We start from the raw sequence: 16,287 nt of genomic DNA, 5'->3' as shown, positions 1-16,287 counted from the left end.
GAGTTTCACTCATGTTACCCAGGCTGGAGTGCAATGGCGCGATCTCGGCTCACTGCAACCTCTGCCTCCTGGGTTCAGGCAATTCTCCTGCCTCAGCCTCCTGAGTAGCTGGGATTACAGGCATGCACCACCATGCCCAGCTAATTTTTTGTATTTTAGTAGAGACGGGGTTTCACCATGTTGACCAGGATGGTCTCGATCTCTTGACCTCATGATCCACCCGCCTCGGCCTCCCAAAGTGCTGGGATTACAGGCTTGAGCCACAGCGCCCGGCCCATTTATAAATATTTAAATGACCCATCAGATAGTCAAATGTACCTGAAGCTTTGATTGTATTCACAGGAATATGAGTTTGACAAACTAAACATTGGTTACAAACTATTTTAGCATTTATAATTTACCACACCAATGTATTTAATTTGGATTATGTTATCTTTTCCATGAGTCATGGAATGTATAACTTCTAGTAAAAAAAGTTTTAAGAACTCAGGAGAGACAAGGTGGGCTTCCTGGTTCTCCATGTGTCCATGTTTAATTAATATTAGACTTAGGTCTTCTTGAATACCAGTTGTTTTTCTAAATTAGGTGTATAGTACTGATAACTGATGGGTTATCATAGGTAATTTGGCTTAGACCATGGAGTTTATTTAATTGTATATTTAAATAATTTCAGTATCAGTTGATTTACCATGAAAATCTGGCAAAGTATTTTCTTGGTATTCAATTAATTTTTGTTTATTCAGGTGACTAGTTTTATAAACCAGTCAGTCTTTTCGTTAAAGTTTCAGTAATTCTTACCCAGTTTAAATATGATTCTAAAGTTATTAGAAACCTGTATTTAAGAGGATTTTTTAGCATGCTTTTTATTTTTTCATGAATCTCCTAAGAAATACAATATTCTAGGATTTTGTGTGTTTGTTGAATTTTAAGAAACTGCATCAGTATTAAGCAATTAACTGTGGAAATGACCTTAAATAGTTACAGTTAAAGACACAATGGACAAGGAAATTTGGCTATTTCAGTGGTCTATGATAACATAATAATTGTAATTATGATTGATAGCATATACTCTGACACCTTATAATTTTAGAAATCCTATACAATTTTGGAACATATATTAATATTGTTCACTAAAATATAACCTGAAGAAGGTTAAACATTATTTTTATTTTGACAATGTTCCCTGTGTAACTTAATATGTTAAATAATCCTGTTTACCTTTCTTTTGGATGTCTCAGGGGCCCTCTGTAGTATTCCAATGTTAGAGGTTAGAAAAGAGAATTCTGAAGCTAAAATTTGATTTGAGGAAGTCTATTAAATGTGTTAAAGGTTTAAAACACTTGATATTGGCCAGGTGCAGTGGCTTATGCCTGTAATCCCAGCACTTTGGGAGGCCGAGGTGAGTGGAGCATGAGTGAGGAGTTCAAGACCAGCCTGGTCAAGATGGAGAAACCCCATCTCTACTAAAAACACAACAAAATTAGCAAGATGTGGTGGCAGATGCCTATAATCCCAGCTACTCGGGATGCTGAGGCAGAGAATCTCTTGAACCCACGAGGCGGAGGTTGCAGTGAGCTGAGACAGCACCACTGCGCTCCAGCCTGGGCAACAGAGCAAGATTCTATCTAAAAATATAATAATAATAAAATAAATAAATAAATAAAAACACTTGATACTATGCTTAACCAGTTTGACCATGAAGCGAGATTTTTATAAACCTTTATAATCCTTTACAATTTTTCTCAAAATGTAGATCAGGTTTTTGTTGTTGTTGTTGTTGTTTTTGAGATGGAGTTTTGCTCTTATTGCCCAGGCTGGAGTGCAGTGGTGAGATCTCAGCTCACTGCAAACTCCACCTCCTGGGTTCAAGCAATTCTCCTGCCTCATCCTCCCAAGTAGCTGGGATATAGGCACCTGCCACCACACCCAACCATGTTGGTCAGGCTGGTCTTAAACTCCCGACCTCAGGTGATCCAACCGCCTCGGCCTCCCAAAGTGCTAGGATTACAGGCATGAGCCACTATACTCAGTCGATTAGATCAGGTTTTTTTAAAAAAAACCCGTTTGTGTGTGTGTGTGTGTGTGTGTGTGTGTGTGTGTGTGTGTGTGTGTTTAAGATGGGGTTTCACCATGTTGGTCAGGCTGGTCTTGAACTCCCAACCTCAGGTGATCCAACTGCCTTGGCCTCCAAAGTGCTTAGATTATAGGCATGAGCCACCACGCCTGGCCCCCTGTTGTGTTATTATTTAGATGTTCAATTTATGGAAAAACCAAATAATAATCTTTTAATTTTTGTCAGTATGTTCACACAGAGAATTTTTTTTACAAGATTATTTTTTTCAAACCTTTCACAATTTGTCCCAACTTTTAGATTTATCTTATCTAATTTAAAAATTCTCTCATCCTTTAAATTGGGCAAAAATTTACATTCTCATGCCTTTTTATAATCTTTTACCATAAAACTATTTCTCCAGCAGTCTCAATTACATGTTTTAATGGCAACTCTTAACAACTTTTACTTTGGTTGCATAAATTTCCTTTCATGAATCCTTTCATGACTTACACAGACCATATATGACATGTTTGGACTTTGACTTGTCCTGAACATCTCTATTTTTGAATAACTGGTTATTTTTATTTTAGGACAATAATTTATTATATGAGGTCTTTCTTAGATAAAATATCTTTTCTGTATAACCTTCTTTGTATAGTTAGGGTGTATGGTTAATTCCACATGTTTCCAGGCCTTATGTAGATGCGAATGCTCCAAAATAAATAGAACAATTTTTAAAAGTCAAAGAAGCAGTTTATGACATTAAAGCATTTAGTAAACCTAATATCCAACCTGTATAATTTAGACGAAATATTTTTATCTTATCAATTATCTTTAAAGCTGTTTTTATTTCCCAAAGAGCACTAAAGTTACGTGAACTAAAAGATATTATAGTTTTTATCTTTTTTTAATATTTGATTTAAGCACTTATTTTTAAGACAATTAATCAGAGCTCTTTTATATAAACATTATACACACAACACATATATATCTACACAGACAGAAGAAGATTAAGTAGCTGTAAGATTTTTCATTATGTTTTTAAGTTTCTTAATTGGATTACTAGCTTTTGGGTAGAGTTCTTGGAAGAAATGGCTAGGAAGGCATGTAGTTTATAGGGCCCAATAAGTAGGCACAGATGGAGGGCAAAACAAATCCCCAAAATTAAGGGTATCTCTTTTTTTTTTGAGATGGAGTCTCACTCTGTCACCTGGGCTGGAGTGCAGTAGTGTGATCTTGGCTCACTGCAACCTCTGCCTCCCAACTTCAAGCAATTTTCCTGCCTCATCCTCCCAAGTAGCTGGGATTACAGGCACCTGCCACTATGCCCAGCTAATATTTTTTTAAATTTTTTTTTGAGATAGAGTCTTGCTCTGTTACCCAGGCTGGAGTGCAATGGCAGGATCATGGCTCACTGCAACCTCCACCTAGTCGGTACAAGACATTCTCCTGCCTCAGCCTCCCAAGTAGAGATTTTTAGTCTCTACTAAAAAAGTACAAAATTAGCTGGGCATGGTGTTTCATTATGTTGGCCAGGTGGTCTTGAACTCCTGACCTCGTGATCCACCCACCTTAGCCTCCCAAAGTGCTGAGAGTACAGGTGGAGCCACTGTGCCTGCCAAGGGTCTCATTTTTACATTGTATCCTGGATACACCCATACAGGGAAATGCTATTGGAGAAGACAGTGTAATGTTACTACTATGTATTTAATCATATATCAACCCAAAGCCAATCAGTCCATCCTCCATGGGAGTCTCATTTCTCATTGAAGATGGGGACATCTCCATACTTCTTAGATGGCCAAGAGCATGTTTGTTTGATCCAAACATGTAGAGCTGAGTCTTTCCCCATAACTGTCATTAGACACCTCTAAAAGTATATTTTCTACCTAGTTATTACATACCAAAGCTGTCTTATAATGTAATTTCTGATACTTCTCCAAAGCAAAAAATGTCAGATAATGTAACGCAAAACAGAACAGAGACTTAGATTTTGAAAGTAGTCTATCCACTTCCAATTTTTGGAATTTCATGAAGAAAACACGTTTTTCCCAAAATGGGGTCTCTAGCACCTCCTGTTTTTCCCAGCACTTTGGGAGACTGAGGCAGGTGGATCACCCGAGATAGGGAGTTTGAGACCAGCCTGACCAACATAGAGAAACCCTGTTTCTACTAAAAATACAAAGAATAGCTGGGCATGATGGTGCACACCTGTAATCCCAGACATTCAGGAGGCTGAGGCAGGAGAATCGCTTGAACTGGAGGTGGAGGTTTCAGTGAGCTGAGATCATGCCATTGCACTGTAGCCTGGGCAAAAAGAGTGAAACTCCATCTCAAAAAAAAAAAGTTCTTTTAAATTACCCTGCTTTAGCCAGGTCAAATGACCAATATTTTGGGAATTTAAACTTTACCAAGTAACCCTACAGATGTTCTGAGAAAGGAAAATTCAAGATGGTTATAGGAGGGGAAGAGAATCAACAAATGGTAACGGTTATACAGATATTAAACAAGAAAGGACTCATTTTCTAAGTGGGGAATTGAACCTGGGCTCTCTCTGTGAAAGGATAAAACCTTAGTTACTGAATTACAGCACTGGGTAGTTTTTATTGCCCTTTCCAAAGGAAGTCTAGAGTAGTCAATTTTGAGCTTGTAATGGCTTTTAATTACTTTAGGTAATTTTTAGAGTTAACTGTGACATGAATCTCAAAATTCTTGCTTCTTGGAATGCAGAGACCAAGAAAAAGTACCACCATGTGGTCACAAGGTCAAGTTCCCAAGAACATAAAACAAGATGGAGACCTCATCCAGTTTTATTTGTTTGTTTCTTTCAGTAAAGTTTGTTATCAACCAGTTTGTTGTGCCTTCTTGAGCAGAGGGCTTACGGGGTTTTAAGCCCATGTTCTATCCTAAAGAACTCCTCTTTATGATAGAATGATATAGGAAGACACATAAAGCATACCAGATTGGCAACAGTTTAAGACTAACCACATAAATCCTTTTTTTTTTCATTAATCGAAACTTCACAGGAGATAAACAATGATTTTTATCATTCATTCAACCAGTTTAAATGGGGAGAGAGAGGCAGAAGTCTGACTGGTAAGAAACATTTACTCTTTCGCTAACATGTCAGGCTTCTGGGTTCCCTTTCCCCGAGTGGCCCTAGTGACCTGACTGGCTGCACCACAGCCCTGGTGGCCAAGCCACAACACAAAGGAAAACGATCTTTTTCTGTTTCATGGAACCACAGGCAAAAGCCTCTTGACTTTGCAAGTTGCCACCCAACTGGCTGCATGGAGGCACCAAATATTAATCTGGCAAGGCTCAAACTTGCCCCCAGTGGGGCCCTGTCATCTTTAACCTATTTTTAACCAAGAGGGACTTAACTGAGGGGGGGTCCTCTAACCCAATGCCATCCTTTACTCAGGTAAAATACACCCCATTACTTATCCAAAGTCAGTCAAACGGTGCTATAGTCTATTTCCTTTGGATGGGGATAGTACTAAATTAAAAGGTTAGCAGATTTAATTTTTGGGACCCCTCATTTTTATTAAATTAATTAATTAGTTTTTTGAAATGGAGTTTCGTTCTTGTTGCCCAGGCTGGAGTGCAATGGCATGATCTCAGTTCACTGCAACCTCCACCTCCTGGATTCAAGCAATTCTCCTGCCTCAGTCTCCCAAGTAGCTGAGATTACAAGCATGTGCCACCATGCCCAGCTAATTTTGTATTTTTAGTAGAGACAGGGTTTCTCCATGTTGATCAGGCTGGTCTTGAACTTGTGACCTCAGGTGATCTGCCTGCCTTAGCCTCCCAAAGTGCTGGGATCACAGGCGTGAGCCACCACGCCCAGCCTGGAAGCCCTCATTTTTAAATGTACTTCAGTGTGTTGTTGTTCGTTCAGAACATTCCACTGTAAGTTGCCTTTAGGAAGATTTCATCATTTCTGTAAGACTATGCTATTTTCTATGTTTAATGTGTAAGTCAGAAGGAGCTCAGTTTTCCAGAAATTAAGGATTCCATTTTTACCTTAAATATTGGCTTTACTCTCAGGTGCCCTTGATTAACTTAGTCAATGATTTTTTTTTTACTACCTAAGCATATAAGAAAAATGAAACAAAGGGATAGAACACAAAAATTCCTGCAATTTTTTCCAAGTCAAATTTTACACTCCCTATAAATTTACCACCAGTTTCTTTATGATTCAGTCAGATGTAAGAGGCGTCTAACTGGATCCAAGCCAGATAATTACCCAATTCTGATACCATGTGTTAAAAGAAAAAAAAAATCAGCTGAATTAAATTGAAGTGAGTTTAATTGAGAAATGAATGATTCACGAATGCGGCAGCCCTCAGAATCACAGCAGGTTCAGAGACTCCAGCATAGCCACGTGGTGGAAGATGATTTCTAGACAAATAAAGGGAAGCGATGCCTATGGGTGATGGGACTGGGATGTACAGGATCAGGGGACATAAATAACTTTTTTCTTCCTAAAGGGGGAAACTTGAGAACTAATAGGATGCTGGGGAAGATCCCTTTGCTAGTGACAAGTGGCTGCCTGACTTTTGATTCAGTGTTGCCGCAGTGGGTGGGTGTTTCTCTGACCTTGCCTCCCGTACCCTGCTGCAGGCAATGCTTTTTTCCCTTTCTGCCCTTTCTCTGTTTTTCTGTCACTCATGGCAACTGTCTACTTTTCATCTTTCCCAGAGACCACATGTTGAAACTCCTGGTCATAAGATCGTTCCACCCAACTCTGAGTGGCTTGACCTTGTAACCACGTGGTAGTACTTTCTTTTGGTCTCTGCCATTCCATGGACTGGAATTTTAGAATTCATGTCATAGATAGCTCCAAAAATTATCTTGAGGCTGGGTGTGGTGGCTCACACCTGTAATCCCAGGACTTTGAGAGGCTGAGGCAGACAGATCACCTGAAGTCAGGAGTTTGAGACCAGCCTGACCAACATAGAGAAACCCCATCTCTACTAAAAATATAAAATTAGCTGGGCATGGTGGCACATGCCTGTAATCCCAGCTACTCGGGAGGCTGAGGCAGGAGAATCGCTTGAACCCGGGAGGTAGAGGTTGCAGTGAGCTGACATCACGTCATTTGCACTCCAGCCTGGGCAACAAAAGCAAAACTTCATCTCAAAAAAAAAAAAATTATCTTGAGCAATTGAAAGCCATTGCAAGCTCAAAATTGGCTGCTCTGAGCCCCTTCTGGGAAGAGAAATAGAAATTGCCCAATGCTATAACCTGTTGAAGTTACTTTTGATAAAATTCAAAAGCCAGAAATATTGGCAATTTGTCCTGGCTAAAGTCAGGTAATAAGATATTTTAAAGGATTCTTTTTTTAAAGAGCTCTATGATTAAAAGTCAGCTTATTCAAGCTCTAACAGCCTGGGACTCCTCCTTGGAGTAGGCGCTACAGATCCTGTTTTGGGAAAAACGTGTGTTTTCCTAATGAAACCTCAGGAATTAAAAGTGAAAAGATCTTCTCAAAATCTAAGGCTCTGTTCTGTTTTACATTGCATTATCTGACGTTTTTGACTTTTGGAGGTAACAGAAATTACTTCACATCATATGAGAGCTTTGATGTGTAATAATTGGGTATGGGTAATGGCAGTTATGGGAGGATACTCAGTTCTTTGCACGTTTAGATTAGAGAAGCATGCTCTTGGCCACCTGTAAGGTAAGGCAATATCCCAACCCTACCACTGAGAAATAAGACTCCCATGGGGAATGGGCTAATTGGCTTTGGATTGGTTTGCAATGAAATGTACAGTTACCAGGCATGGTGGCTCATGTCTGTAATTCCAGCACTTTGGGAAGCCAAGGCAGTCAGATTGCTTGGGGTCAAGAGATGGAGACCAACCTGGCCAACACAGTAAAACCCCATCCTACTAAAAATACAAAAATCAGCCAGGCATGGTGGTGCGTGCCTGTAATCTCAGTTACTTGGGAGGCCAAGGCATGAGAATTGCTTGAATCTGGGAGGTGCAGGTTGCAGTGAGCTGAGGTTGTGCCACTGCACTCCAGCCTGGACGATAGGGTGGGACTCAAAGAAATGCATGGTCAAATCTTTGCACTGTCTTGTTCTTTTGCATTTCTCTTTTAAGGATCCAGGATCCAGTATAAAAATGGGACCCTTCATTTTGGGGATTTGTTTTTGCCTTCCAGCTGTGCCTGTCATAGAAACTGTATGCTTTCCTGGCCTTTCCCTCCAAGGGCTCCATCCTGAATCCAGTAATCCAATTAAGAAAGTGGCAAATGAGGCTGGATGAGGTGGCTCATGCCTATAGACCAGACTGGCCAACATGATGAAACCTGTCTCTACCAAAAGTACAAAAAATTGACCCAGTGCAGTGACTCATGCCTGTAATCCCAGCACTTTGGGAGGCTGAGGAGGGCAGATCACAAGGTCAGGAGATCAAGGCCATCCTGGCCAACATGGTGAAACCCTGTCTCTACTGAAAATACAAAAATTAGCTGGGCATGGTGTCGGGCACCTGTAGTTCCAGCTACTCGGGAGGCTGAGGTAGGAGAATGGCTGGAACCAGGGAGGCAGAAGTTGCAGTGGGCCAAGAGTGCACCACTGCACTGCAGCCTGGGGGACGGAGTAAGACTCTGTCTCAAAAAAAAAAAAGTAGCCAGGCATGGTGGCACACACCTGTAATTCCAGCTACTCAGGAGTCTGAGGCACGAGAATTGCTTGAATTTGGGAGGCGGAGGCTGCAGTGAGCTAAGATGGTGCCACTGCACTCCAGCCTGGAGACAGAGTGAGACTTTGTCATAAAAAAAAAAAAAAAAAAAAAAAAGAAAAGAAAAGAAAAAGAAACTGGCAAAAAAAATCTTACAACTACTGGATCTTCTTCTGTCTGCCTATTTATATGTGTTGTATGTGATGTTTATATATGAAAGAGCTCTGATTATCTTTAAAAATGAGAGTTTAATTCAAATATTCTTGTCAGAAAAGTAAAAAGTGTAGTCTTTTAGTTTATGTGACTTAAGTAATCTTTGGGAAGTAAAAACCGTTTTACATGCAAGGTATGTAAGAAAAGTGAAATGCGTTTTTGGTAAAAGATTATAAGAAGGCATGGGAATGGAATGTATTTTTTTTATGCTTAAGGGGTTAAACTATTGTTTCAAGTTAGGATAAAGCTGAAGTTTTGTGCAAGTTGTGAAAGGTTTGTGAAAAACCTTGTAAAAGAAAATCTGTGTGTGAATCTATTGGCTAAAGTTAGAGGGTTGTTCAGTTTTTCCATAAATTGAACATTGGAATAAAAGCACAACAGGTTTTTCTTAGAGCACTGATCTGCTCTTTCACAAAAATTTGTAAAGCCTTGCAAAAGTTTTTCAAGACTCTTATCTTATGGTCAGACATAAAATTGGATAGATTTGTCTATAAGGTTTTATTAAGAATTGGCTTTAACATTAATAGTACATTAATGCAAAGGTGAAAGTGGCTTATTTGGTATAAAAATCATATAGGAAGTACTGCCAAATGTGAAATGGTGGCTTTCTTTGCCCTGTATTTGTATAAATATGTTATTGGTATGTGTTCCAAAATTATGGGAAACCCCTATCATTCTGATATGACTTAGTGTCAGTTATTAATAATTATAATTATGTAAAATTATTGTGTGCCACAGAGGTAACCAAAATTCCTAATCCATTGCAGCTTTAATAATGGCTGTCCTAGCTGGGTGCAGTGGATCACCCCAGTAATCCCAGTACTTTTTTTTGTTTTTTGAGATGGAGTCTCACTCTGTCACCCAGGCTGGAGTGCAGTGGCACAATCTCAGCTCATTGCAACCTGCAACTCCTGGGTTCAAGTGATTCTCCTGCCTCAGCCTCCTGAGTAGCTGGGATTACAGGTGTGTTCTACCACGTCCAGTTAATTTTGTATTTTTAGTAGAGATGGGGTTTTACATGTTGGTCAGGCTGGTCTCAAACTCCAGACCTTGTGATCCTCCTATCTTGGCCTCCCAAAGTGCCAGGATTACAGGAGTGAGCCACTGTGCCTGGCCAATCCCAGCACTTTGGGAGGCTGAGGCAGGCAGATCACTTGAGGTCAGGAGTTAGAGACCAGCCTGGCCAATATGAGGAAATGCCATCTCTATTAAAAATACAAAAATTAGCCAGGTGTGGTGGTACGCACCTGTAATCCCAGCTCGGGAGGCTGAGACAGGAAAATCGCTTGAGCCCAGGAGGTGGAGGTTGCAGTGAGCCATACTTGTGCCACTGCACTCCAGCCTGGCAATGAAGTGAGACTCCATCTCAAAAAATAAAAATAAAATAGAAAAAAATAAAAATAGTAACGGCTGTCCTAAGTTTTTGTCATCCATAGACCATTCTTGTCTTGTTTTAATCCTCTTCAAAAGGTGGTGTATAATCCGCTATAGAAATTTGACAAGTGCTCTTTAATGAAGGTTTCTGATGACTCTGAAGATTGTGACATTAGAATAGAGGAAAAAACTCTTGAGATTCTCATGGAGAGTTGTATTGTTCATGAATATCAACAGCAGTTAACTGCATGGACTGAACTAATAGAAGATTGAAGTAATCTTTTTGACCTTTTGCTTAAAATTGCTAATCCTTTGTTTTGTTTTTCAGAGTCAAGGCAACTTCTCTTTTGAGCTATTTACAGCTTTTAACAATTGAGAAAAGTATATTCCTGTGAACAAAATTTGGAGCATATTTGTTTTCTCTGCTCAATTTCTGTTTTCAAAAAAAGCTTAATTTTGTAAGTGAATCAATCTTAGTATGTTTTGTCATTAGCAAAAATGGGAAACTGGAAAGAGAAAAAATTATGTTTCAAGAACTATGGTACACCTGCAGTTAGAGTCTAGTCTCATCAGTTGTTTTCACATTTTTTTTTTCCTGCAATTTAGACCGACTGCTTATTCCTGTGAACCAACCAGTGATCTTTGGCTATAGCTCAGAAGAAACAAGACAGATGAATGGGTACTGTAAAAAAGTTTGAATAAGTATTCTAATTCTAGGCACATATTGGAATCAGCTGGCAACCCTGTATCAGCTTGGATCCAACAGTTGTCCAGCTCATGGAAATCCTTCTAATTTCGTTTACTTGGGATAATTTTACTTATTTTGCTTTACTGGTATGGAACATATTGCTGTTGTATTCTTTGTGGAGGAATGCAGGATAAGCTTACTGAATGTTTCCTTAAATTGAACACTTATTAAACTTTTAGATAGCACCTTTCATTGGAACTCGAAGTTATGAATGGCCTTCACCATACTGATGCTTTCTGACTGGGTGCCTCTCTACCACAAATACAAGAGACCCTAATTGTTAAGCAGGAATATAATTGCCCCTATTCAGCCTGAAGAAGTTACAGAAGATAGATCTTCATCCCTCTACAACTCAGGATTAAGGGTTCTCTTATAAATGGGAGGGGGGAAATATGTCAGAGGCATTCAAACCAGAGCTGTCGGAGTCACCAACTGTGGGAGTCCGTCCTGCAGACCCTGACTCAACAATAGATGAATAAAGTACACTGACACACAGGCATTATGCTTTGCCAGTTTGACTGAGTGTCTGGGATGCTTATAGACTCCCTGGAGAGTGCTCTAAACAGTTGCCACTGCTGGCCCTCACCAGCCAGTGAGACTGGCATTTATTCAGTATAGATTTAGTAAGAGAGGTTCTAAATCAACACACTTATGGAGAAAGATTAAAGGCCAGGTTCCGAGAGCCTAAGGCAAACACCGTTAGAGAGTAATCTTCCTGATTGACCTCCCCCGAGAGGGCCATCCAGCTCAAAGTTTAGTTTTAAGACCACATGAGTAAACAAGTTATTCAGATAAATTCCTCTACATACTCTAGCTATTTGCTTTTCTTATTAACTAAATGTAAAGGAGACTTAGGCTCCCTTTGGCCAATACTTCTACTGAACTATGCAAATCCTCTCAGCCTTCCAAGAAGGTTTGTGATTATTCCTTAAAGCTATCTCTAATATTTTTCCCACTACCCTGAGTAAATCCCCACCCTGAGTGAATCCCCACACAGAGCAACTCCATTTTGGACTCCATCTTGATTAGAAGAGACCTACGGGGCTGCATTTTCAGGTTAGGTATTTGTAGTCACAGGAAGAGACAGAAAGTTGGCACACTATGCAGGTTACAAAGACCTTGCTGATAAAACAGCATGCAGTAAAGAAGCTGGCCAAAATCTACCAAAACCAAAATGGCAATGAAAGTGCCCTTTGGTCATCCTCACTGCTCATTATACATTAATTATAATACATCAGCATGCTAAAAGACACTCCCACCAGCAACATGACAATTTACAAATGCCATGTCAACATTAGGAAGTTACCCTACATGATCTAAAAAGGGGAGAAACCCTCAGTTCCAGGAATTGCCCATCCCTTTTCCAGAAAACTCATGAATAATCCACCCTTTGTTTAGCAAATTATCAAGAAGTAACAATAAGTGTAAGCAGCTGAGCATCCCATGCTGCTGCTCTGCCTATGGAGTAGCCATTCTTTATTCCTTTACTTTCCTAATAAATTTGTTTTCACCTTACTTTATGGACTTGCCCTAAATTCCTTCTTGCATTAGATCCAAGAACCTTCCCTTGGTCTGCAGGGTTTTTCAGCAACAATACAATTAAAATTTTTGTCATCTAGAAACATCTTAATTTCCTTTTAGTTCATCTGTTTTCTTCAACTCCCAATGCCCTTTCTTCTACCTGTTTCTCTTAGTCCAGAGAGAAGACAGGATGACAGGCAGGCTACTCCAATGTGACTGAGATTTTCAGAAGATTGGATTTGGTCTCTCCAGTGAAAGGAAGGATTTCCTTAAGGCTGTAGCTTACTTAAATTTCAGGCCTTCTTCCTGATATTTGTTTTGAAAAAAATCAATGAAGAAAGTTCATCAAGTGTTTCTCTGTGTCTGTCTGTTACATTAAGTGGAGGAGCATTAAATGTCCTAATGTATAGGAAATACCTGATTACAGAATAAGAATTTAGAACCGAAAATAACTAGAGGTTGTTCCCAAGCTTAACAGATGTGGCTCCATGTTAAATGTGGAAGAATACATGGTAAAATATCTGGCATTTGAGATATAATAAAATCAAATGCCAACAGGACTAGCCTGGTCAACAAATAGGAAATGATGGAGGCTGCAGGAAACCCTTGAGAACAGGTTTTGTCTAAAATTTATCTTCTAAACAGAGTGGTGGTCCCTACTCTCAGCTTTAGCTAATTGTTACCATGTAGAAACACAAGCCCTATGTCATCAGATTTTCTCATTTTTCTTTTTATTTTCTGAGATGGAGTCTTGCTCTGTTGCCCAAGCTGAAGTGCTCCTGGGTTCAAGCGATTCTCCTGCTTCAGCCTCCCGAGTACCTAGGCCCGCAGGCACACACCAGCATGCTCGAGTAATTTTTGTATTTTTAGTAGAGACAGGGTTTTGCCATGTTGGCCAGGCTGGTCTCGAACTCCTGAACTCAGGTGATCTGCTCATCTCAACCTCCCAAAGTGCTGGGATTACAGGCATAAGCCACTGCGCTGGGCCTCCCATTTTTCAAGAGGAGCCAAATTGAGATTTTCATGTGAAATCTTTGTTTAATCCTGGCTCAAGAGTTTCTTATAACAGTGTTTTAGCCAAATTAAACACAACTATATCGTGGATACTTTATATGGGATGTCATTTCTGACTTCTGGTTTGGAGAAAGGTTAAAATGCAGAGTAAAGGAGATGAATTCCCTTTTCTACCTTAACCATTGACCTTGGAGAAATATAGCTTTGTAGATTCTTTAGAATGGAAAAAAGGCTGATGGGTAGGCCTTTGAGGTAGACCAAAACTGGAATGCTTAAAAAGTCCAAGTAATCATCTCCCAAAGTGCTATTACTGGCGTGAGCCACTGCACCTGGCCGAGGTGGTAATTTATTTTATTGAAATAGAATTTTGCTGTTGCCCAGGCTGTAGGGCAGTGGTGTGATCTCGGCTCACTGAAACCTCTGCCTCCTGGGGTCAAGTGATCCTCCCATCTCAATCTCCTGTATAGCTGGGACTATAGGCGCAAGCCACCATGTCTGGCTAATTTTAATATTTTTTTTAGAGACGAGTCTCATCATGTTGTCCAGGCTGGTCTTGAACTCCTGAACTCAAGCGATCTGCCCACCTCAGCCTCCCAAAGTGTTGGGATTACAGACGTGAGTCACCTTGCCGGGTCCCAGTGATGATAATTTTGAACAAAAGCATCCATCTTATTGCTACAATTAACAAACAAACAAAAAAACCATTTCTTCAATTATTTTTTTCTTATAGCTATTTGTATTAGAAGATAGTTAACCTTTTTTGGCCGGGAGTAGTGGCTCACGCCTGTAATCCCAGCACTTTGGGAGCCAAGGCAGGTGGATCACTTGAGGCCAGGAGTTCAAGACCAGCCTGGCCAACATGGCAAAACCCCGCCTCATTAAAAAAATACATAAATTAGCTGGGTGTGGTGGTGCCTGCCTGTAGTCCCAGCTACTTGGGAGGCTGGGCACGAGTCGCTTGAACCCAGGAGGCAGAGGTTGCAATGAGCCAGGATTGCACCACGGCATTCCAGAATGAGACTCTGTCTAAAAAAAAAAAAAAAAAAAAAAAGTTACCTTCTCTCTCTCCTTTGTCATTTCTTGTGGTTCCAACAATGCAACATGATTTCAGATAAATTCACTATCTTGTTTACTCTCTTTTGAGTATGACTTTACATAGATATAGGAGGACTATGTATCTTACTTGAACATCACTCAGATAAAGGACACAACACCTTCTCTGTTAGAATTCCAATGCTAGCTAATTTAGTTGTGATTGGCAATGCAGTTTTTAACTTCCCTCTGGCCCCAGGACATCGGACGTCATGCATTAGCAAAAGGCGGGGCTTCTGTTTTTTATTTACATTAAAATGCACACTATGGTTGCACTGAAATAAAACTTTCTCTTTTTAACAGCTTATAGCAAAGTTCAAGGTAAATCACAATCACATCAGGAACATTTTGTGTTGCATTATCCTGTAATTCTATAATACAGGGGTCACATTTAACCAAGCCCTAGGTATATTTTCTGATGTTTTCATTCTCTACTTCTTAACTCTTCTTTTTTCTTTGAGACGGAGTTTTGCTCTTCTTGTCCAGGCTGGAGTGCAATGGCGTGACACCGGCTTACCACAACCTCCGCCTCCGATTCTCCTGCCTCAGCCTCCTGAGTAGCTGGGATTACAGGCAGGCGCCACTTCACCCGGCTAATTCTGTATTCTTAGCAGAGGAGATGGGGTTTCACCACATTGGTCAGGCTGGTCTCGAACTCCTGACCTCAGGTGATCCACCCGCCTTGACCTCCCGAAGTGCTGGAATCACAGGCCTGAGCCACTGCGCCGAGCCTGAACTCTTAACATTCATGTATTTTTAGAGTAATCAGTTCTTATAATTAATGTAATCACCCTTGCATACTTTTATTCAATAGGTTGCTTGCTTTTTTAGAAAAAGGCTTTCACATTAGGTTTGTTGCTAAACTGAACACTCCTTTCCAAACGAAAGACCCTGTTTAATATTAAATATTCTACCTCTTTTGGGATTATATTAGAATAAGGTGAATATATTAACTTTGTATTTAACATAGAATTAGCTTAACTAATGTTAAAAAATATTATTCAGGCCGGGCATAGTGGCTCAAGCCTGTAATCCCAGTACTTTGGGAGGCCAAGACTGGTATATCACTTGAGGTCAGGAGCTGGAGACCAGCCTGGCTAACATGGTGAAACCCTGTCTCTACTAAAAATACAAAAATTAGCCAGGCATGGTGGCACTTGCCTGTAATTCCAGTTACCCGGGAGGCTGAGGCAGGAAAATGGCTTGAACCTGGAGGAGGAGGTTGCAGTGAGCCATGATTGCATCACTGCACTCCAGCCTGGGAGACAAAGCAAAACTCTGTCTCAAAAATTCAGGCTTTAAGTTAGTAATATAACTGTTTCACATTTCCAGATTTTATTTTACACCCAATATTACACTAAGCAAGATAAAGGAAGACTACATTTATCTAGGCTACAGATAATCAATAAAATTCCTTAGGGAATGGGGATATTACTATCTGCTTAATATTCCAATTAACATATTGATAACTATATATATGCGATTTGGCTGATGACAAAATACCCTTAATACTAAATTTAAAATACAGTTTAGTTTTGCACTCTGGAGTACATTATGGTCACTGCTATAAAGGGTTT

This window comes from Sapajus apella, unplaced genomic scaffold (genome assembly GCF_009761245.1).
Source record: "Sapajus apella isolate SASKATOON/1434 unplaced genomic scaffold, GSC_monkey_1.0 scaffold11, whole genome shotgun sequence".
NCBI lineage: Eukaryota > Metazoa > Chordata > Mammalia > Primates > Cebidae > Sapajus > Sapajus apella.
The sequence above is the reverse complement of the archived record's forward strand: the minus strand, read 5'-3'. Positions refer to the sequence as shown.